Below are 21618 nucleotides of genomic sequence, written 5' to 3' on the forward strand. Positions count from 1 at the left end.
AAACCAGTAAATGCTCGAGTGGCAGCTCGTACTCTCTCATGTTCAGAAAAATCATGGTGACTAAAAACTTGTTCTACTTCAAGCTCCCAAGTTAGATAAATAGCAGGATTAAATCTACCCTCAAATGACGACCTGACCATGTGCTTGTGTGTGTTGTCCCACCTCTCGTGATGGTGAAGATGTGTCCGTCGTCCAAGAACTTCCATCTCCGGAACCTGTCATGATTAGTAGAAACAAGAATTAAAATTCGAGAATAATGTTCTTATGAACTACTAGGATGTGGTGGTAAAACGCTCACAATAAGACAAAATCAATATCTTACAAGTTCTTACCATGCAGCAGGTGATGACAGGCAACCAACGGTGTCAAATAACTCCAAAGATTGAGTAAATCAATTGCCAGGTGAACGTACTTATACATGGTGTACAAATATGTGGAGCTGGTTGGCTCTACATATGGTAGCAAAAGATTAGCAATAACCAATTCAGAGATGCAATGTTGAATAAACGCTGAACGGTGATACTATGCTGGTCCTAGGCTAGAACAGACTAGAGATGCGAGCCTGGAACACTAATGGGGTCACGACGTATCACAGCTAGTAGCAACAAAGGATATGTCGTAGCTCTGGACAACAAGATATAAACGAAGATCACAATGATAGTAAAGACAATGATGAGAAACCAATGCCAAGCAGGATATACCAAACAGTCTCCAACTTTCCTCTCGAAAAGTTTGTGTTAATTTTTTGATTATTTTTCTCAAGAATGCCACTGACTCAAACTTTCCAAGCCAAAAAGAATCACTCAATTCTGAGTTCGTATGAGGAGTCAAAAATATTCGGGAACCGGCCTGAAAAACAATGATAAACTATGTTCGTCTTCGGAGGGCAAAAAGACTTATTTAGAAGCCGATTTTTAGGTGCCAAATATTGAACTAGATTCTATAAATATTCATATGTGCCTCGTCGCTAGCTTTAATTTGAGTACTTCTGGAGCCAAAACAGACTTCGTATGAGGAAGATATGCTTGTTCTACTGAACAGTGCGCAAAGCAGATTCCAATCCGAATTTAGGTACGAGACTGAGTCTAGATAAATCTGAAATTAGTTTCTCTCTCTCTCTTTTTCTGACTTTTTTCCTTTTTATTCTCTCTTTTTATTCTCTGACTTTTTTACCTTTTTAATCTATCTTTTTTTTCTCTTTCTTTCCAAAACAAACTAGATAAGATGCAAATTGGGTTAAGCGAAGATGCAAATGAATTCAACTATGATTATGACAATGAACGATGGTTAGCACGTGGTGAAAATTGATGGATGGAGGTGGTGGACAGCGGAAGGGATAATGATGCAGCGGCGGCATGACTAATGTGAACAGAACTCGAAACTCTAACGGAACTAGACACTAAGACCAGCAACCCGACACGGCGATGTAACCGATAATTCAACTATGCAAGCACTGAAAAGAAAATTGCAAAGGCTCAGACTGTCTTGGACAAAGGTTGAACAGATCTAACTTTTTTGTAGCTTTTTCTTTGGACAATAGGTAAGAAAATAAATCTAATCTAAGGATAACTGTAAATGCTCACTGAGCAACATGAAAACCGATACCACTTGATAGAGGCGAAGGTGTCCTGATCTTTCAATGAGATGATAACTATCAATTTGGTGGAGTCGACTTTGACGATCCAACTACAAACGTGCAACGATGTTGCGCCTTAGCAAATGCTTAACCAATATCCTGAGGTTACTGACGATGCCGGAAGCACAATTAGCCTGACCACGAAGGTCTATTCCTACAAGCAAGTGAAGAACGAGCAATAATATGATAAAACAATCTGAATATTGCGAATATATATGAAGTATTGGTAATGGTGGGGATTCACAGGCGGTCTTGGCCTGGTCATTGGACACAAACGAAGTACACGAAGTTGCAATGGCTAACGTTTAACTAAACAAATCCCAAGGAAAAATCTACTAGATTGATCTACTTATATAGGAGCAACGGGTGGCAGCCAAGGAGGTGGGAGGACGTCCCAAGGTACCCTAATACTAATCCTATGTCGTACAAGGCTCATGGGCCCAAGTAGAGGAGATGTAACACCTTTGGACTTGTAGTTTGAGTCGGATTCTGCTGCAGCGTCAGATTGTTTCGTCAATATCCTCCTCGCATGGGACACCACGGTCATGGAGGTTGACAACATACATTTGGACACTAGTTTTCTCACGGGCATGGTGCATAATAAGGACGGGGCTCAATGGTGGATCTCGGTGGTATATGGCCCCCAAGGAGATGAGCTCAAAACTAATTTCTTGGAGGAATTCCGCTAGGAGGGAAGGCTGCTTGGGGCCATGGATGGTTCTTGGCGACTTTAACATGATTTTGAGAGCGTCCGGGAAAAACAACGCCAATATCAATAGAGCGATGATGCACAAATTCAGGGATTTGTGGTCGATCACGAGCTAAAAGAGCTATACATGCATGGGAGGAATTTTACTTGGACGAACGAACGAGATGAACCGATGATGACCAAAATTGATAGAGTTCTAGTATCGGTGGATTGGGAATTGCACTTCACCGACTGTTTACTCCAGGCTCTCTTGACCAACGTTTCAAATCATGTGCCTCTTCTGCTTTCCACCTCCGCGGCATTGTGCCCCAAAAGGAGGTTTAGATTTGAGCTATTCTGGACTAAGCTTGATTGGTTCTTGGATGTGGTGCGGGATGCTTGGGTGTGCGAGGAAAATATCACAGATCCTTTCAAAAGATCTAATGAACTGTTGAGGAACACAGCTCGAGCACTCCGAGCTTGGGGTCAAAAGAAAGTGGGCAACATCAAAATTCAGTTGTCGGTGGCCAACTATGTCATCTTAAGGCTGGATAGAGCACATGGGCACCGCTAGTTAACTACAGAAGAGCTCTGGTTACGGAGAACATTGAAACTGTCTCTGCTGGGTTTAGCCTCGCTACAACGCACTATAGAAAGGTAGCGGTCCAGATTAAGGTGGATCAAAGAAGGTGATGCGAACACCAAGTTGTTTCAACTGGTGGCGAATGGTAGGCGATCAAAGAATTTTATCCCCCGAATATGCGCTGAAGGAGAAATCATTACCGATCAAACAAGAAAGGAAGAGGTATTCACTAAGGCATATAAGCAACTCCGGGGTAAGGCGAACTCGAGGGAGGCCACTCTGGATCTGAACTTCCTAGGTGTTCAAGCCTGTGATCTCCACGAGCTGGAGGAGATTTTCACGGAGGAGGAGGTGTGGAATACGATAAAGGAGATGCCACAAGATCGTGCTCCAGGGCTTGACGGGTTCATCAGTGCTTTCTATCAGCGAGCTTGGTCGATCATAAAGTAGGACTCATGGCTGTTATGCTCAAGCTATATGTTGGCGACGGTCGTGGCTTTGGTAAGTAACCATGCCCACATTGTATTGATCCCTAAGAAACCGGACACAATTGAAGTGGGGGATTTCCGACCGATTAGTTTGACTCATAGTGCGGCCCAGATCTTCGCCAATATGCTTGCTAACAGAGCTAGGCCATAGATGAAATTGGTGGTTGCGGAAAATCGGCCTGCCTTCATCAAGACTCGGAGCTTACATGATAATTTCCTGCTTGTCCGACAAGTCGCATGGAAGATACACAATCGCAGGGAAGCTGGGCTATTCCTTAAACTTGACATATCTCGGGCTTTTGATTCATTCTCGTGGCTGTTACTATTTGAGGTTTTGCGGTCGAAGGGCTTCAGGAACAAATGGATCGGATGGATATCCATCCTATTGAGAATGGTGTCCACGCGAGTTTTGGCGGATGGAGTACCTGGGGAAGCTTTTATGCAGGCGTGCGGAATGAGACATGGAGATCCTATATCACCTCTCCTGTTAGTCATAGCCATGGACGTACTTACTCTGATGATCACTAAGGCAGCGGAGGAGAATGTGGTAAGCTCATTTCATGGCATCAAGGCTATGCAGCGGATCTCTATCTATGCTGATGATGTTGCACTTTTGATCAGCCCCTTGGTGGCGGACTTGCATTTTGTGTGCTGTGCACTGCATGCGTTTGGAGAAGCATCTGGGCTTCGAGTAAACTATGGCAAGTCCTCGACCATCCTGATACGAGGAAGCGATCCTGACAAGACTAGGGTGGCCACATGGTTGCAGTGTGATATGAAGGAGTTCCCTTGCAAGTACCTGGGCTTACAATTGGCATTCAAACAACTCACAAGGAATGGATGGTAGCCGATGCTTGATCGCGCGAAGAAAGTTGTCCCGGCTTGGCAGAGAGGTTTGATCACTAGGCCTGGCAGGCTGATTCTTGTGAAGTCGATCATGTCGGCGAGGCCGATACACCACTTCTTGGTGATGGATGTGCCATTATGGGTCTACGAGGAACTTAACAAGTGGACGAGAGACTTTTTTTGGACGGCCAAGGACAAAGTGCACGGTGGACAATGTATGGTGGCATGGAATAACATATGCAGACCAACTTGCTATGGTGGTCTGAGAGTGAAAGACTTGCAAACCCAAGCCCTTGCTCTATGGGTTAGATGGGAATGGCTAAGAAGAGTTGATCCAGAGAGGCCATGGCAAGGAGTACCTCTGATTGTGGACAAGGAGGCGAGATAGGTGTTCGACAACTTGGTTAAGATTAAGGTTGGGAAGGGCTCAAAGGTTCTGTTTTGGCGAGACAGATGGGTCCATGGGTTTGCCGCTTATTACATAGCACCGTTGGTGTCTGACGCAGTGGAAAAGCGCACAAGGAACATATAGACAGTTCAATAGGCACTAACGGGCACGACATGGCCGTTCGATGTATAGGGTGAGCTGTCCTTCACTGCCCACATCCAACTCTTGCACCTGCAGCAGGCAATCGCCACTGTTCCGCGTGAGCCAACTATGAGGATGAGTCCACCTGGCCATGCGATGCATCGGGGGCCTTACACCGCACGGTCGGTATATGATAGATTGTGCCTAGGATTGCAGCGCGTCCCCTTTGATACCTGTATATGGAGGAAATGGGCCCCACTCAAATGCAAAATCCACATGTAGTTGACAGTGCAACACCGGATTTGGACATCAGATCGCAGAGCAAGACATGAATTACAGGAGGCCCCTTCGGCGTTCTACACTTGCCTCTAGGATGAGGACAACGCAGAGCACATCCACATTCAATGTGGGCACGCGAGAGAAATTTGGCATCGATGCTTAACATGCCTCAACAGTACCGTGCGTCGACCCGACAGGGATGACACTCTACTTGACTGGTGGCTTCGGGCTAGGGAGAGCTTCCATAGCGCAAACAAGAGAGGATTCGACACAATGGTCACGACAGTTACTTGGGAACTTTGGAAACAAAGGAACACTCGAGTTTTCAACCGTGTAGAGCAAGTCATGACGGTGGAGCAACTCTACAGGCACATCTTTGAAGAGATCAAGGCATGGAAAGAAGCTGGACGAGGCGTTGGAGCACTCTAAAGATTCATGAGAGAGTAGGATTAGGATCTAGGTGCTGGTGTGGGTTGTATCCTTGTGGGGATGTTCGCATCTTGTGCAAGTTCTTGTAAATGTTTTTCTGCCTTCTATAAAAGTAAGGTATGCCATTGGCATACTCTCGTAAAAAAATTCTCAATGCTCGGGATGAATTCTAAGGTGAGTTCAATTGGTTTGGAAAATTCACGAAATAAAATTTCCAACAAAAAAAAGAATCACCCAATTCGGAGTCTGGATGAAAGAGATCTTGGCGTTTTGAGTCAGGTATGTCTGTGCAGTCCGAATCTGAGTCCAGAACATGTGGGAATTGGACTCTATTTTCTCTTGGCCCAAAAGTTACGTGAGAAGAATTTTTGAAGAACACCTAAACTTCTCTTTTTCTCTTATGTTCATATGTGGATTGTACGAATGTTCCATACACCTGCAATTAGACATGGCACAAAAGTCTGTGAAGTATTTTTGTCCTGCATAACATAAATAAATTATTGCATTGTTTGCATTAGAAATCACCTCAAAAATATGCATGTATGCAATATTTGTGGTCATAGCCAAGGTAGTCATGTCCTCATCAGGAACACCAAGAAGCATTAGACAAACTAACAAACAGGGGTAACCACCTCTGGATCATGGAAAGCGCCTGTTCGTACTAGCTGGACTCACACAGGAGCTCGATGCCGAAGAGGTCAGATGTGAATGTTGGTTTGGGTGGCGAGGGAAGAGCAGTGCGGAGCAAGAAAGGCAATAGACGCCAGCGTTGGTCCGTCGAGGCGCGTCCCTTTGCGCCGAGTCCGCTAGATGGGTTGGTTCGGTCGTGCGAGACGTGTGCTCGCTTGTTTCGGCGTCTTGGGAACGGGGGTACCCAGGCTTGCCTGCCTGCGGCCCATGGCGTGGCTCCATCAACGGACCGGTACGTCCCATCTTCAGCGACAACAACTCAAGACCCTCGCGAGGGGCCGAGCGTCACGAGGCGGACGACACCAAGACCTCCCTAGGGGAAGCCTCACTAGGCTGGCTCCCGAGGAGCGGAGACATCTATGCAAGGGGCACCTCACGAGGTTCGCGTGACATGAGCCATGACGACCAAGGCCAGGCGGGCGCCAGTGGGCACAATGTACCGGTTTCCTCTTTGGTGCTAAGGAGGCAAGCGCAGGCGTGGGGTCCCGAGGAACCAGGAAAAGGTTTTCCACATCCGTGCAACAAGACCAAGACCAGCAGGATGGCAGGATGAGGGTCATCGCGGAGCCCACAGCAGCGTCACAACCAGAGCCTTTGGCAGGCGAAGACTACTTTTGTCAGGATAGCTTGTACTAGTTGCCCCCCTTCAAACTTGGCTGTTGTGGGATCCCTTCCCAACTAAACATTTGGGAAGAGGACCAAGGCCACTATAAATAGGACCTAGCCACCACCATAGAAGGGGACGGAACATTGAGGTCACCCTCTCACCCACAACTCATCGCGCTCAAGAACACCTCACCTCCTGAGGCTGCTCATCTACTGTGCTAGCTCATCCTCAGCCCCTCGAGGCAATCCACTCACAAACTAGAGTAGGGTATTACACTGCAAGGTGGACCGAACCAGTATAAACCCCCTGTGTCTCTTGTTCTTTGGGTTCGTCGAGCTAGGCCGTGGAATCGTTGAGCAAGTGAGTCAGGGAGAGAGTGTTCTTCGTGCGCACCCCAGAGTTTGAACCTCTCAAGGGTTTGCCGGAACCCGCAATCTGACATCTGGCGCGCCAGGTAGGGGTGCGCGGAAGCCTCTCTTCCATAGATCGACGCCCTACTGCTCCACCGCTTCCATGGCAGACGCTCGTCGAGCCCGTGCTGAGCGCCGAGCCGCTCTCAATGCTCGTGTCGCCCAGACAGCGCCCCATTGGCGAGCCTCCCCGTCGCTCTCCATCACCCATTGCCAACGCCGCCACCGGCCCGGCGGGGAACGATCAACAAGCTTTATCGTTGAACCCCTCCGTGCGGAGGGACAGACGCACCGCCACCCCGTCGTTGACCCCGGCCGGCTCGTTGACCCACGCTCGCCGCGGGTCTGCGGACGCGCATGTTGCACTGCTCATGGTGCGTGAGCTCTGCGCTACCGCCCCGTCGACGACCTCTACAAAGATTGGTTGGACCGCATCGCCGAGCTCGTCAGCGCCGCTGGGGGCTCCCCTGCACCGTCCCTTTCCCTGCCTCGTCCGCCTCCTGTAGCGGGCGACGTAGCCCATGGAGCACCTCCGCCACCTCCGCATCAAGACGTCGCCCTTGTGCCAAGATGCATGCCCCGCGGCGAGACCCACCGCGCAGGGTGCCCGCGCGTGAAGAAGGAAGTCGCCAGGAAATCCCGCGGCCGCAAGAAGGTGCTCCTACGCTCCCAGCACCACCGCGTCAAGACCACACGCCGCCGGCAGCGGTGGCACGTGAATACCAGGACCTGGCTCTTCCCCCATGGCAGGCTCCAGTCACCACCGCGGGCTGCCGAGCCTTCACCCCCGAGCTGCGTGGCGTTGTCTGGCTCGGCAAGTTCAAGCCCGATCTGCCTTTGCGCTACGACGACACCCCCGACCCTGCTGAGTTCCTGCAGCTCTGCGAGCTGAGCATCGAGGCGGCCAATAGCGACGAGAAGGTCATGGCGAACTGGTTCCCCATGGCTTGCAAAGCTGGTGCGCGCTCGTGGCTCCTGAACCTGCTGATGTCTACTACACAACCTTCTTCTTGTAGACGTTGTTGGGCCTCCAAGTGCATAGGTTTGTAGGACAGTAGCAAATTTCCCTCAAGTGGATGACCTAAGGTTTATCAATCTGTGGGAGGCATAGGATGAAGATGGTCTCTCTTAAACAACCCCGCAACCAAATAACAAAGAGTCTCTTGTGTCCCCAACACATCCAATACAATGGTAAATTGTATAGGTGCACTAGTTCGGCGAAGAGATGGTGATACAAGTGCAATATGGACGGTAGGTAAAGGTTTTTGTAATCTGAAAATATAAAAACAGCAAGGTAACTAATGATAAAAGTGAGCACAAACGGTATTGCAATGCATTGAAACAAGGCCTAGGGTTCATACTTTCACTAGTGCAAGTTCTCTCAACAATAATAACATAATTGGATCATATAACTATCCCTCAACATGCAACAAAGAGTCACTCCAAAGTCACTAATAGTGGAGAACAAATGAAGAGATTATTGTAGGGTACGAAACCACCTCAAAGTTATTATTTCTGATCGATCCATTCAAGAGTTCATAGTAAAATAACACGAAGCTATTCTTTTTGTTCAATCTATCATAGAGTTCATACTATAATAACACCTGAAGACACAAATCAACCAAAACCCTAATGTCACCTAGATACTCCAATGTCACCTAAAGTATCCGTGGGTATGATTATACGATATGCATCACACAATCTCAGATTCATCTATTCAACCAACACAAAGAACTTCAAAGAGTGCCCCAAAGTTTCTACCGGAGAGTCAAGACGAAAAGATGTGCCAACCCCTATGCATAAGTTCACAGAACTCACAAGTTGATCACCAAAACATACATCAAGTGGATCACGTGATATCCCATTGTCACCACAGATAAGCACATGCAAGACATACACCAAGTGTTCTCAAATCCTTAAAGACTCAATCCGATAAGATAATTTCAAAGGGAAAACTCAATCCATTACAAGAGAGTAGAGGGGGAGAAACATCATAAGATCCAACTATAATAGCAAAGCTCGCGATACATCAAGATCGTGCCAACTCAAGAACACGAGAGAGAGAGATCAAACACATAGCTACTGGTACATACCCTCAGCCCCGAGGGTGAACTACTCCCTCCTCGTCATGGAGAGCACCGGGATGATGAAGATGGCCACCGGAGAGGGATCCCCCTCCGGCAGGGTGACGGAACGGGTCTAGATTGGTTTTTGGTGGCTACGGAGGCTTCTGGCGGTGGAACTCCCAATCTATTCTGCTCTCAGATGTTTTTAGGGTATATGGACATATATAGGCGAAAGAAGTCGGTCAGGGGAGCCACGAGGGGCCCACGAGGATGGGGGGCGGGCCCAGGGGGGTAGGGCGCGCCTCCCTGCCTCGTGGCTTCCTCGAAGCTTCCCTGACGTCTACTCCAAGTCTCCTGAATTGCTTCCGTTCCAAAAATAACTCTCCTGAAGATTTCATTCTGTTTGGACTCCGTTTGATATTCCTTTTCTCCGAAACACCGAAATAGGCAAGAAAACAACAATTTGGGCTGGGCCTCCGGTTAATAGGTTAGTACCAAAAATAATATAAAAGTGTATAATAAAGCCCATAAACATCCAAAACGGGTTATATAATAGTATGGAACAATCAAAAATTATAGATACGTTGGAGACGTATCAAGCATCCCCAAGCTTAATTCGTACTCGTCCTCGAGTAGGTAAATGATAAAAACAGATTTTTTGATGTGGAATGCTACCTAACATATTTATCAATGTAATCTTCTTTATTGTGGCAATAATATTCAGATCCATAAGATTCAAGACAAAAGTTTAATATTGACATAAAAATAATAATACTTCAAGCATACTAACAAAGTAAACATGTCTCATCAAAATAACATGACCAAAGAAAGCTATCCCTACAAAATCATATAGTCTGGCTATGCTCTATCTTCATCACACAAAAATATTTAAATCATGCACAACCCCGATGACAAGCCAAGCAATTGTTTCATACTTTTGATGTTCTCAAACTTTTTCAATCTTCACGCGATACATGAGCGTGAGCCATGGGCATAGCACTATAGGTGGAACAGAATGGTGGTTGTGGAGAAGACAAAAAGGAGAAGATAGTCTCACATCAACTAGGCGTATCAACGGGCTATGGAGATTCCCATCAATAGATATCAATGTGAGTGAATAGGGATTGCCATGCAACTGATGCACTAGAGCTATACGTGTATGAAAGCTCAAAAAGAAACTAAGTGGGTGTGCATCCATCTCGCTTGCTCATGAAGACCTAGGGCATTTTGAGGAAGCCCATCACTGGAATATACAAGCCAAGTTCTATAATGAAAGATTCCCACTAGTATATGAAAGTGACAACATAGGAGGCTCTCTATCATGAAGATCATGGTGCTACTTTGAAGCACAAGTGTGGTAAAAGGATAGTAGCATTGCCCCTTCTCTCTTTTTCTCTCATTTTTTTCTCCCCTCTTTTTTATTTGGGCCTTCTTTATTTTTTCTTTTGGCCTTTTTTTGTACGGAGTCTCATCTCGACTTGTGGGGGAATCATAGTCTCCATCACCCTTTCCTCACTGGGACAATGCTCTAATAATGATGATCATCACACTTCTTTTTACTTACAACTCAAGAATTACAAATCAATACTTAGAACAAAATATGACTCTATGTGAATGCCTCCGGTGGTGTACTGGGATATGCAATGAATCAAGTGTGACATGTATGAAATAATTATGAATGGTGGCTTCACCACAAATACGATGTCAACTACATGATCATGCAAAGCAATATGGCAATGATGGAGCGTGTCATAATAAACCGAACAGTGGAAAGTTGCATGGCAATATATCTCAGAATGGCTATGGAAATGCCATAATAGGTAGATATGGTGGCTGTTTTGAGGAAGGTAAATGGTGGGTTTATGGTACCGGCGATAGTTGCGCGGTACTAGAGAGGCTAGCAATGGTGGAAGGGTGAGAGTGCGTATAATCCATGGACTCAACATTAGTCATAAAGAACTCACATACTTATTGCAAAAATTTATTAGTCATCGAAACAAAGTACTACGCGCATGCTCCTAGGGGGATAGATTGGTAGGAAAATACCATCGCTTGTCCCCGACCGCCACTCATAAGGAAGACAATCAATAAATAAATCATGCTCCGACTTCATCACATAACGGTTCACCATACGTGCATGCTACGGGAATCACAAACTTCAACACAAGTATTTCTCAAATTCACAACTACTCAACTATCACAACTCTAATATCACCATCTTTATATCTCAAAACAATTATCAAGTATCAAACTTCTCCTAGTACTCAATGCACTCTATATGAAAGATTTTATTATATCCCTCTTGGATGCCCATCATATTTGGACTAAATTCATGACCAAAGCAAATTACCATGCTGTTTAGGACTCTCAAAAATAATATAAGTGAAGCATGAGAGTTCATCTATTTCTTCAAAATAAAACTACCATCGTGCTCTAAAAATATATAAGTGAAGCACTAGAGCAAATGACAAACTACTCCAAAAGATATAAGTGAAGATCAATGAGTAGTCGAATAATTATGCAACTATGTGAAGACTCTCTAACACTTAATAATTTCAGATCTTGGTATATTATTCAAACAGCAAGCAAAACTAAATAAAATAAAATGACGCTCCAAGCAAAACACATATCATGTGGTGAATAAAAATATAGCTCCAAGTAAAGTTACCGATGAACGGAGACGAAAGAGGGGGTGCCATCCGGGGCATCCCCAAGCTTAGGCTCTTGGTTGTCCTTGAATATTACCTTGGGGTGCCTTGGGCATCCCCAAGCTTAGGCTCTTTCCACTCCTTATTCCATAGTCCATCGAATCTTTACCCAAAACTTGAAAACTTCACAACACAAAACTTAACAGAAAACTCGTAAGCTCCATTAGTATAAGAAAATAAATCACCACTTAGGTACTGTTGTGAACTCATTCTAAATTCATATTGGTGTAATATCTACTGTATTCCAACTCTCTATGGTTCATACCCTCCGATACTACTCATAGATTCATCAAAATAAGCAAACAACACATAGAAAACATAATCTGTCAAAAACAGAACAACCTGTAGTAATCTGTATCAAACGTATACTTATGTAACCCCAAAAATTCTGAAATAAATTGGTGGACGTTAGGAATTTTTCTATTAAACATCTTCAAAAAATCAACCTAATCTCACTCTCCAGTAAAAAATGGCAACAAAACATGTGAGCGCTAAAGTTTCTGTTTTTTACAGTAAGATCGCAAAGACTTCACCCCAGTCTTCCCAAAGGTTCTACTTGGCACAAACACTAAATAAAAGCATAAAACCACATCTAAACAAAAATAAAATTGGGTTGCCTCCCAACAAGCGCTATCGTTTAACGCCCCTAGCTAGGCATGATGATTTCAATGATGCTCACATAAAAAATAAGAATTGAAACATAAAGAGAGCATCATGAAGAATATAACTATCACATTTAAGTCTAACCCACTTCCTATGCATAGGTATTTTGTGAGCAAACAACTTATGGGAACAATAATCAACTAGCATAGGAAGGCAAAACAAACATAACTTTAAAACTTTAAGCACATAGAGAGGAAACTTGATATTATTGCAATTCCTACAAGCATATATTCCTCCCTCATAATAATTATCAGTAGCATCATGAATGAATTCAACAATATAACCAGCACCTAAAGCATTCTTTTCATGATCTACAAGCATATAAATTTTATATTACTCTCCACATAAGCAAGATTCTTCTCATTCGGAATAGTGGGATTATCATAAGAAACTCGAATACTATAAATTGTTTCCATATTAAAGGAGTAATGTTCAGAAAAGGGTAATCATAATCATGAAAAGTTTTATAAATATAATCATCACTACTTTTTATAGCATAAGTATCATCACAATAATCATCATAAGTAGCAACTTTGTTCTCATCATAATCGATTGAAACCTCTTCCAAGATAGTGGAATCATTACTAAATAAAGTCATGACCTCTCCAAATTCACTTTCATAATTATCACAATAAGATTCAACACCCTCCAAAATAGTGGGATCATTACTTCCTAAAGTTGACACTCTTCCAAACCCACTTTCATCAATATAATCATCATAAGTAGGGGGCATGCTATCATCATAACAAATTTGCATATCAAAACTTGGGAGGCTAAAAATATCATCTTCATTAAACCTAGCATCCCCTAGCTTGGGACAAACATTAATTGCAGCAAATATATTCTCAAACATGTCATTCTCATCAAACATAGCTTCCCCAAGCTTGGGCCTTTTCATATCATAAGCATAATCACTCTCATCATTAATAGAATGGATGGCACCAATAGTATAGCAATCATCATCATCACAATGTGAAAGCACAAGTGCTCCCTGGGTGGTTTTGGTAATTAATGTCAACATATCTCTTGTTGGACCAACACTTTTACCTAGTATGTTTCAGATAAGTTCAACAATGGAGTGGCATGGACTAGAGGATGTGGAACCCCTTCAAGATGCTAAGGACAAAGGATTGGCTCAAGCTTCAAGATCAAGACTCTACATTTTCTATTTTAGTGATCCAAGATCACATTGAGTCTATAGGAAAAGCCAATACTATCAAGAGGGGATGAGGTGTTGCTTAATGGCTTGCTTGCTCAAAGTGCTTAGTGATATGCTCCAAAATCCTCAACTACCTTCCCACATCCACATATGACCTAAACCAAAAGTCAAACTTGGCCCCACCGATTCTTTCTATCCGGCGCCACCGAGTTTCAGATGTCATAGCCACTGCCACAAACCCTAGGCAAATTGGTCACCGAGATGGGATTGTAATCTCTCTGTTTCCCTTCGTAATGTTTCAGTCTTACCGAGATGAGCGATCGGTCCCACCGAGATTGCAATGTAAATTCCCTGTTTCCCTTTTGTAACATTTCGGTCTCACCGAGATGAGCGAATCGGTCCCACCGAGTTTACCTGACCAACTCTCTGGTTAGCTTATTACCAAAATCGGTCCCACCGAGTTTGTGTAATCGGTCACACCGAGATTACGTTATGCCCTAACCCTAACCATATCGGTCCTACCGAGTTGCATCTCAGTCCCACCAAAAATCCTAACGGTCACTAGGTTTGCTGAATCGGTCCGACCGAGTTTAACCATTCGGTCCCACCGAGTTTGGCAAATTGTGTGTAACGGTTAGATTTTGTGTGGAGGCTATATATACCCCTCCACCCACTCTTCATTCATGGAGAGAGCCATCAGAACATACCTACACTTCCAATACACATTTTCTGAGAGAGAACCACCTACACTTGTGTTGAGGTCAAGATATTCCATTCCAACCATATGAATCTTGATCTCTAGCCTTCCCCAAGTTGCTTTCCACTCAAATCTTCTTTCCACCAAATCCAAATCCTGTGAGAGAGAGTTGAGTGTTGGGGAGACTATCATTTGAAGCACAAGAGCAAGGAGTTCATCATCAACACACCATTTGTTACTTCTTGGAGAGTGGTGTCTCCTAGATTGGCTAGGTGTCACTTGGAAGCCTCCAACAAGATTGTGGAGTTGAACCAAGGAGTTTGTAAGGGCAAGGAGATCGCCTACTTCCTGAAGATCTACCGCTAGTGAGGCAAGTCCTTCGTGGGCGACGACCGTGATGGAATAGACAAGGTTGCTTCTTCATGGACCCTTCGTGGGTGGAGCCCTCCGTGGACTCACGCAACCGTTACCCTCCGTGGGTTGAAGTCTCCATCAACGTGGATGTACGATAGCACCACCTATCGGAACCACGACAAAAACATCCGTGTCTCCAATTGCGTTTGAATAGTCCAAACCCTTCTCTTTACATTCTTGCAAGTTGCATGCTTTACTTTCCGCTGCTCATATACTCATTGCATGCTTGCTTGATGTGTATTGTGTTTGTTTAACTTGTGCTTAAACTCCACTTAAACTTAAGAATATTAAAAACTGCAACTTTTGGCACTTAGTGTCTAATCACCCCCTTCTAGACACCTCTTCTCGATCCTTTCAATTGGTATCAGAGTGTTGATCTCCATTGCCTTGGTTTAAACACCATTGGAGGAAGATGGATGTGTCTACTTTGGGGAGTCTTAGACATAGAGTGCCTATTCTTGATGGAGAGTATTTTCATGAGTGGAAAAATGAAATGCTTGGGATTTTCAATGAATATCATTTGAACAAGTACATTACTAGCCCTTGCGCACCTCATGTTGATCCTTTGCACCCTACCCTAGATGAAGATATTGACATGATTCGCAATCTTAGAACTGTTGAGCTCATCATTAGAGGCTTGCCTAGAAACTTGATTAGATGTTTGCCTACTCTCAAGTGTGCCTACACCATATGGAGATTTCTTGAGGAACGATTTCCAGATTATTCCTTGAAAAATTTAGACGAAATTCTCCATAAGTCTATTGCCTTGAGTAAGATGAACTCTAGTGATCCTAGCTTTGGTGATTGTCTATTTGAGCTTACCAATCTCATGCGTGCTAAAGGAAATGTTGGAATCATTAGCGATATCATATCCGAAGCTATTAGAATTCATAAAGGTAACCATTGTGATGATCATTTATCTAATGAATTACCCTCTCTAGGAATTGATCAATCACAAGATGATGTTGAACATGGATACTATGATGAAGATGATGATAGTGACTATGATCTTGATGATGCAATGAGGCATTTTGGTCTTATGGCAAATCTTCGCGGCTACATGGCTGGAGGAAAGGAATGGGTCCTTGATAGTGGATGTACTGATCATATGACCGGAGATAAAGATATGTTCCGTGAGCTTGCTGAAAACGACGGCCCTCGAAAATATGTCACTTTTGGTGATAATTCAAAGGGTAAGGTGGTTGGCCTTGGTAAGGTGGCCATATCACATGATAGCTCCATACAAAATGTCATGCTTGTTGAATCCCTTGGATACAATTTACTTTCAGTTTCTAGACTTGCGGATTTCGGTTTCAATGTCTTATTCACTGAAGTAGATTGCCAAGTGTTTCATAGAGACAATCATAAAATGGTCTTTACCGGTATACATAGAGGAGATCTTTACATTGTTGATTTCACTAAAAAGGCTCAACCTAGAACTTGCTTAATTACCAATTCTTCTAAAGGCTGGTTGTGGCATAGAAGACTAGGTCATGTTGGTATGCGAAATCTTGATAAGCTTATTAAAGGTGATCATATCCTTGGAATAAAAGATGTCATATTTGACAAGGATAGACTTTGTAGTGCTTGTCAAGAAGGGAAGCAAGTTGGAGGAAGTCACCGTGCGAAGAACATCATGACCACAAGAAGACCACTCGAGCTACTTCACATGGATCTCTTTGGTCCAAATGCCTACAAGAGTCTTGGTGGTAACTCATTTGGTCTAGTCATAGTTGATGATTTTTCAAGATTTACGTGGGTGTTCTTTCTTGATGACAAATCGCAGGTCCAAAAGATCTTCAAAAACTTCGCTAGGAAGGCCCAAAATCAGTTTGACGTGAAGATCAAGAAGGTTTGGAGCGACAACGGAACGAAGTTCAAGAACGCAAATGTGGACACCTTTCTTGACGAAGAAGGGATTTCACACGAGTTCTCAGCTACGTACACACCTCAACAAAATGGAGTTGTTGAAAGGAAGAACCGGACTCTTATCGAGATGGCAAGAACGATGCTTGATGAGTACAAAACGCCAAAGCACTTTTGGGCGGAAGCGGTTGAGACAGCTTGTCATGCAACAAATCGCTTTTATCTTCACAAGCTACTCGGCAAGACGACATACGAGCTCCTCACCGGTAACAAACCCCAAGTTGGATACTTTCGAGTATTCGGCTCAAAGTGCTATATTCTTGATAAGCATCGTCGTTCTAAATTTGCTCCTAAATATCATGAAGGTTTCCTACTTGGTTATGGCTCAAACTCTCACACTTACCGTGTCTACAACAATTTCACCCGAAAGGTTGAAGAGACGGTAGATGTGAAGTTTGATGAATCTAATGGCTCGCAAGTAGAGCAATTGCCAATTGTTGTAGGAGACAAAGACCCTTCGGAAGCAATTCAAGACTTGTCCATTGGCAAGATTCGTCCAACGGAAGTGAAGGAGAGTACCTCGTCCGTCCAAGTGGAAGCTTCTACCTCACGACAAGGTGAACCAAGAGTTGATACAGAAGCATCCACAAGTGGGACACGCCAAGATGAAGAAAACAAGGAAGCGCACCAAGATGAACATCAACAACTTCCTTCTCCACCACGACAAGAGAATGACAATGTCAACAATGAAGAAGGCCAAGAAGAAGCACAAGATGAAGAGGATGTTCCACCCCGACCCAAGCAAAAGCTTTCACGAGTTCGAGCAAGAATTGCTAAGGATCATCCCATCGAGCAAATCTACAATGATATCCAAAACGGGAGAATCACTCGCTCTAAAACTCATTTAGCTAACTTTTGTGAACATTACTCATTCATCTCTAGCATTGAACCTATGAATGTTGAAGAAGCATTGGAGGATCCGGACTGGATAAACGCTATGCATGAAGAGCTACACAACTTTGAGAGAAATCAAGTGTGGACATTGGTCGAGAAGCCCGACAACAACCACAACATCATTGGTACCAAATGGGTGTTTCGCAACAAGCAAGATGAAGATGGACAAGTGGTTCGCAACAAAGCACGTCTCGTTGCCCAAGGCTACACACAAGTTGAAGGTATGGACTATGGTGAGATGTATGCTCCCGTTGCTAGACTTGAGTCCATTCGCATCTTACTTGCTTATGCTAATCACCATGATATCACCTTGTACCAAATGGACATTAAAAGTGCTTTTCTAAATGGAAAAATTGAGGAAGAAGTTTATGTTAAGCAACCTCCCGGCTTCGTCAATCCTAAGAAACCTAATCGTGTTTACAAACTTCACAAAGCCCTTTATGGTCTTAAACAAGCTCCTAGAGCATGGTATAAATGCTTGACCAAGTTCCTTATTGAAAAAGGCTTTGAAATTGGTAAAATTGATTCTACTCTTTTTACTAAAAGGGTTAATGGAGAACTATTTGTGTGCCAAATTTATGTTGATGATATCATATTTGGTTCAACTAACCCTCATTTTAGTGAGAAGTTTGGAAAGCTAATGTCGGAGAAGTTTGAGATGTCTATGATGAGTGAACTCAAATTCTTTCTCGGTTTGCAAATCAAGCAAACTAAGGAAGGTACCTTTGTCTCTCAAACGAAGTACACCAAGGACTTATTCAAGAAGTTCCATATGCAAGAATGTAAAGGTATGACTACACCCATGCCTACTAGTGGACATCTTGATTTGACCAAAGATGGTGAACCGGTTGATCAATAGGTTTATCGCTCTATGATTGGTTCATTGTTATATCTATGTGCCTCTCGTCCCGATATTATGCTAAGTGTGTGCATGTGTGCACGATATCAAGCTGCTCCTAAAGAGTGTCATCTTAAGGCCGTGAAAAGGATAGTGAGATACCTAATCCATACACCAGATTTTGGCATTTGGTATCCCAAGAGGTCCTCTTTTGATCTTGTTGGCTACTCCGATTCGGACTATGCCGGAGACAAGGTTGATAGAAAATCCACTTCGGGTACTTGTCAATTCCTTGGTAGATCTCTTGTGTCTTGGTCTTCCAAGAAACAAAACTCGGTATCCTTATCCACCGCCGAAGCGGAATACATTGCCGTTGGTTCATGTTGTGCTCAATTACTTTGGATGACCCAAACTCTTAAATATTATGGGATATATGTGAAACATGTTCCATTGCTATGTGACAATGAAAGTGCTATTAAGATTTCTCACAATCCCGTGCAACATTCTCGAACTAAGCATATTGAAGTTCGTCATCATTTCATTCGAGATCATGTTGCAAAAGGGGACATTAACCTTAAGCATGTTCGCACCGATAAGAAATTGGCGGATATATTCACTAAACCACTTGATGAGAAAGTGTTTTGCAGGTTGAGAGGTGAATTGAACATCATTGATGCTTCAAACTTGGAGTAGGAACTCCATTTGATACATGCGGGGCATGAGCCTATGACTAATCCTCGATATTTATCTTATGATGCTATTCATATGTCTTGGATATATTTGTACCTTGCATGGTATCTAACCCGTGTAGGTACTTGGATGAATCTAAATCTATGAGATTGCCACACACTCACATCTTGAGCAATTTCTACATCACCAAGTCTCTACACAATGGTGGTTGAAGACAAGGAAGCACGAAACCATTCAAACATATCCTTTGGCAAATTCTATGTTAAGTCTCATGATTGTCATTTTGGATACACAAGTGCTCTTCCTTGCAAAGCTAACCCATGTAGGTAGATGAACTCAAACTCCAAGTGGTGCTCCCAACTCTTGATGAACTACATCAACCTTGAGCAACCCACACAAGTTCAATTACATGATCAAGATCAACACCACCACCCAAGGTATGTTATTCCATCTTAGAGAAGCTTTACTCCAAGTCATGAGCCAAAGCAACTCGACAAGATGTGAATACATCAAGATGCTTAAACGAAAAATGGTAACCCCATTTTGAGCTTAAACGATGAGTATGACCTATGATCAAGTGCTCTCACTTGACTCCTAAGTCAATATACTCTAACATAGGTGACTTTGTCACCGACCATTTCTAGATGAAGTTCTCTAGTGTTTCTCCGTGCTTTTGCATTTGCATATTTGTTTCCCCTTTCAAAAAAAAACTTCATCTAGAACTTTTAGTTTCTTTTCTTTCCTTTTTGTTTTGCATTTTCTGCATCCAATTCATTGCAAATCTTTCAGTAAATTCCTTGCATATCCTTGTGAGATCTTACTTGTCTAGTGAGCTGAGGTGACAAGTGGTTTCACTCTGATGAACTCGGTCACACCGGTTTTTTCTCTTCGGCCCAACCGAAATCTTTCGGTGCAACCGAAGCACACAACTCGGAGTCACCGATTCCATCACAGGAAAACTAACTTTCCACTTATTCCTGATTTCTGTTTGCTCCAGCTCCACTCAATGATTCTTGTCCTCTACCAGCATCATATTAGACATGCTGCTTTGCTCTGTGACTCAAGGACCAACCCATTTGTATCACATGTCCAGAAGAGCCCTTCTTGGAAATTTATGTCAAAGGGGGAGAGAGAGATCACATCAAAGCTTAATCCTTCCTATAGGGGGAGAAAGAGAGAATACTCAGGGGGAGAGAGTTTCTCAACTAGGAGAAAGTAAAATCATCAAAGACCCCAGATGCTTGGTGTTTAAGAGGAGAGATGTCACATGTCTTTAAGAGGGGAAAGACATGTTTGGTTGCTTGCTTTAGCTCAAGCTCTGTTGTTTCCTTTTTGTTACTCTGATTTTCTGTTCCCTATCTTCTCCCAATATCCCATGCAGATTCAGGGGGAGCAAGACATCTAAGGGAAGGAAATCTCCGATTTTATTGCATATCTTTACCTTTGGGGACATGTCTATATCCAATGTGGTACTTAGTACTCACTCTACGTGTCATCCCAGTCTTGGTTCTCTTGTGGTTTCTCTTGCTTGCTCTGGTCAGTAGGTGTATCGGTGTTATTTAACCTTGTTTGCGCATGTTCATCCCATCCTAAGCCAACTCAAGACCACAAGGTAAGTATATGCATCACAGTCATGTGAATGAGAAGTTCTTGCTGATGTACATACTGTTTGCAAGAAGGACTCATGAGCATGAAGGTGCATTTCTCACATTCACATCATTTGCTCTAATGCATATAGCCAAGATACATGTAACACATTGCTTACTCTGTCATGTTTACGCATTCACATGCTCCTATATTCAATATTCACATGATTGCATACATGTAGGGGGAGCCTATGCATGTTACATGTCTTTCCAAAGCTTTACTTGCTATTCTCTAAATCTTTATCTAAAGCTTTGATGTATGTTGTCATCAATTACCAAAAAGGGGCAGATTGAAAGCACAAGTGCTCCCTGGGTGGTTTTGGTAATTAATGTCAACATATCTCTTGTTGGGCTAACACTTTTACCTAGTATGTTTCAGATAAGTTCAACAATGGAGTGGCATGGACTAGAGGATGTGGAACCCCTTCAAGATGCTAAGGACAAAGGATTAGCTCAAGCTTCAAGATCAAGACTCTACATTTTCTATTTTAGTTATCCAAGATCACATTGAGTCTATAGGAAAATCCAATACTATCAAGAGGGGATGAGGTGTTGCTTAATGGCTTGCTTGCTCAAAGTGCTTAGTGATATGCTCCAAAATCCTCAACTACCTTCCCACATCCACATATGACCTAAACCAAAAGTCAAACTCGGCCAAACCGATTCTTTCTATCTGGCGTCACCGAGTTTCAGATGTCATAGCCACTGCCGCAAACCCTAGGCAAATCGGTC

Source organism: Triticum urartu, chromosome 1 (genome assembly GCF_003073215.2).
Source record: "Triticum urartu cultivar G1812 chromosome 1, Tu2.1, whole genome shotgun sequence".
NCBI lineage: Eukaryota > Viridiplantae > Streptophyta > Magnoliopsida > Poales > Poaceae > Triticum > Triticum urartu.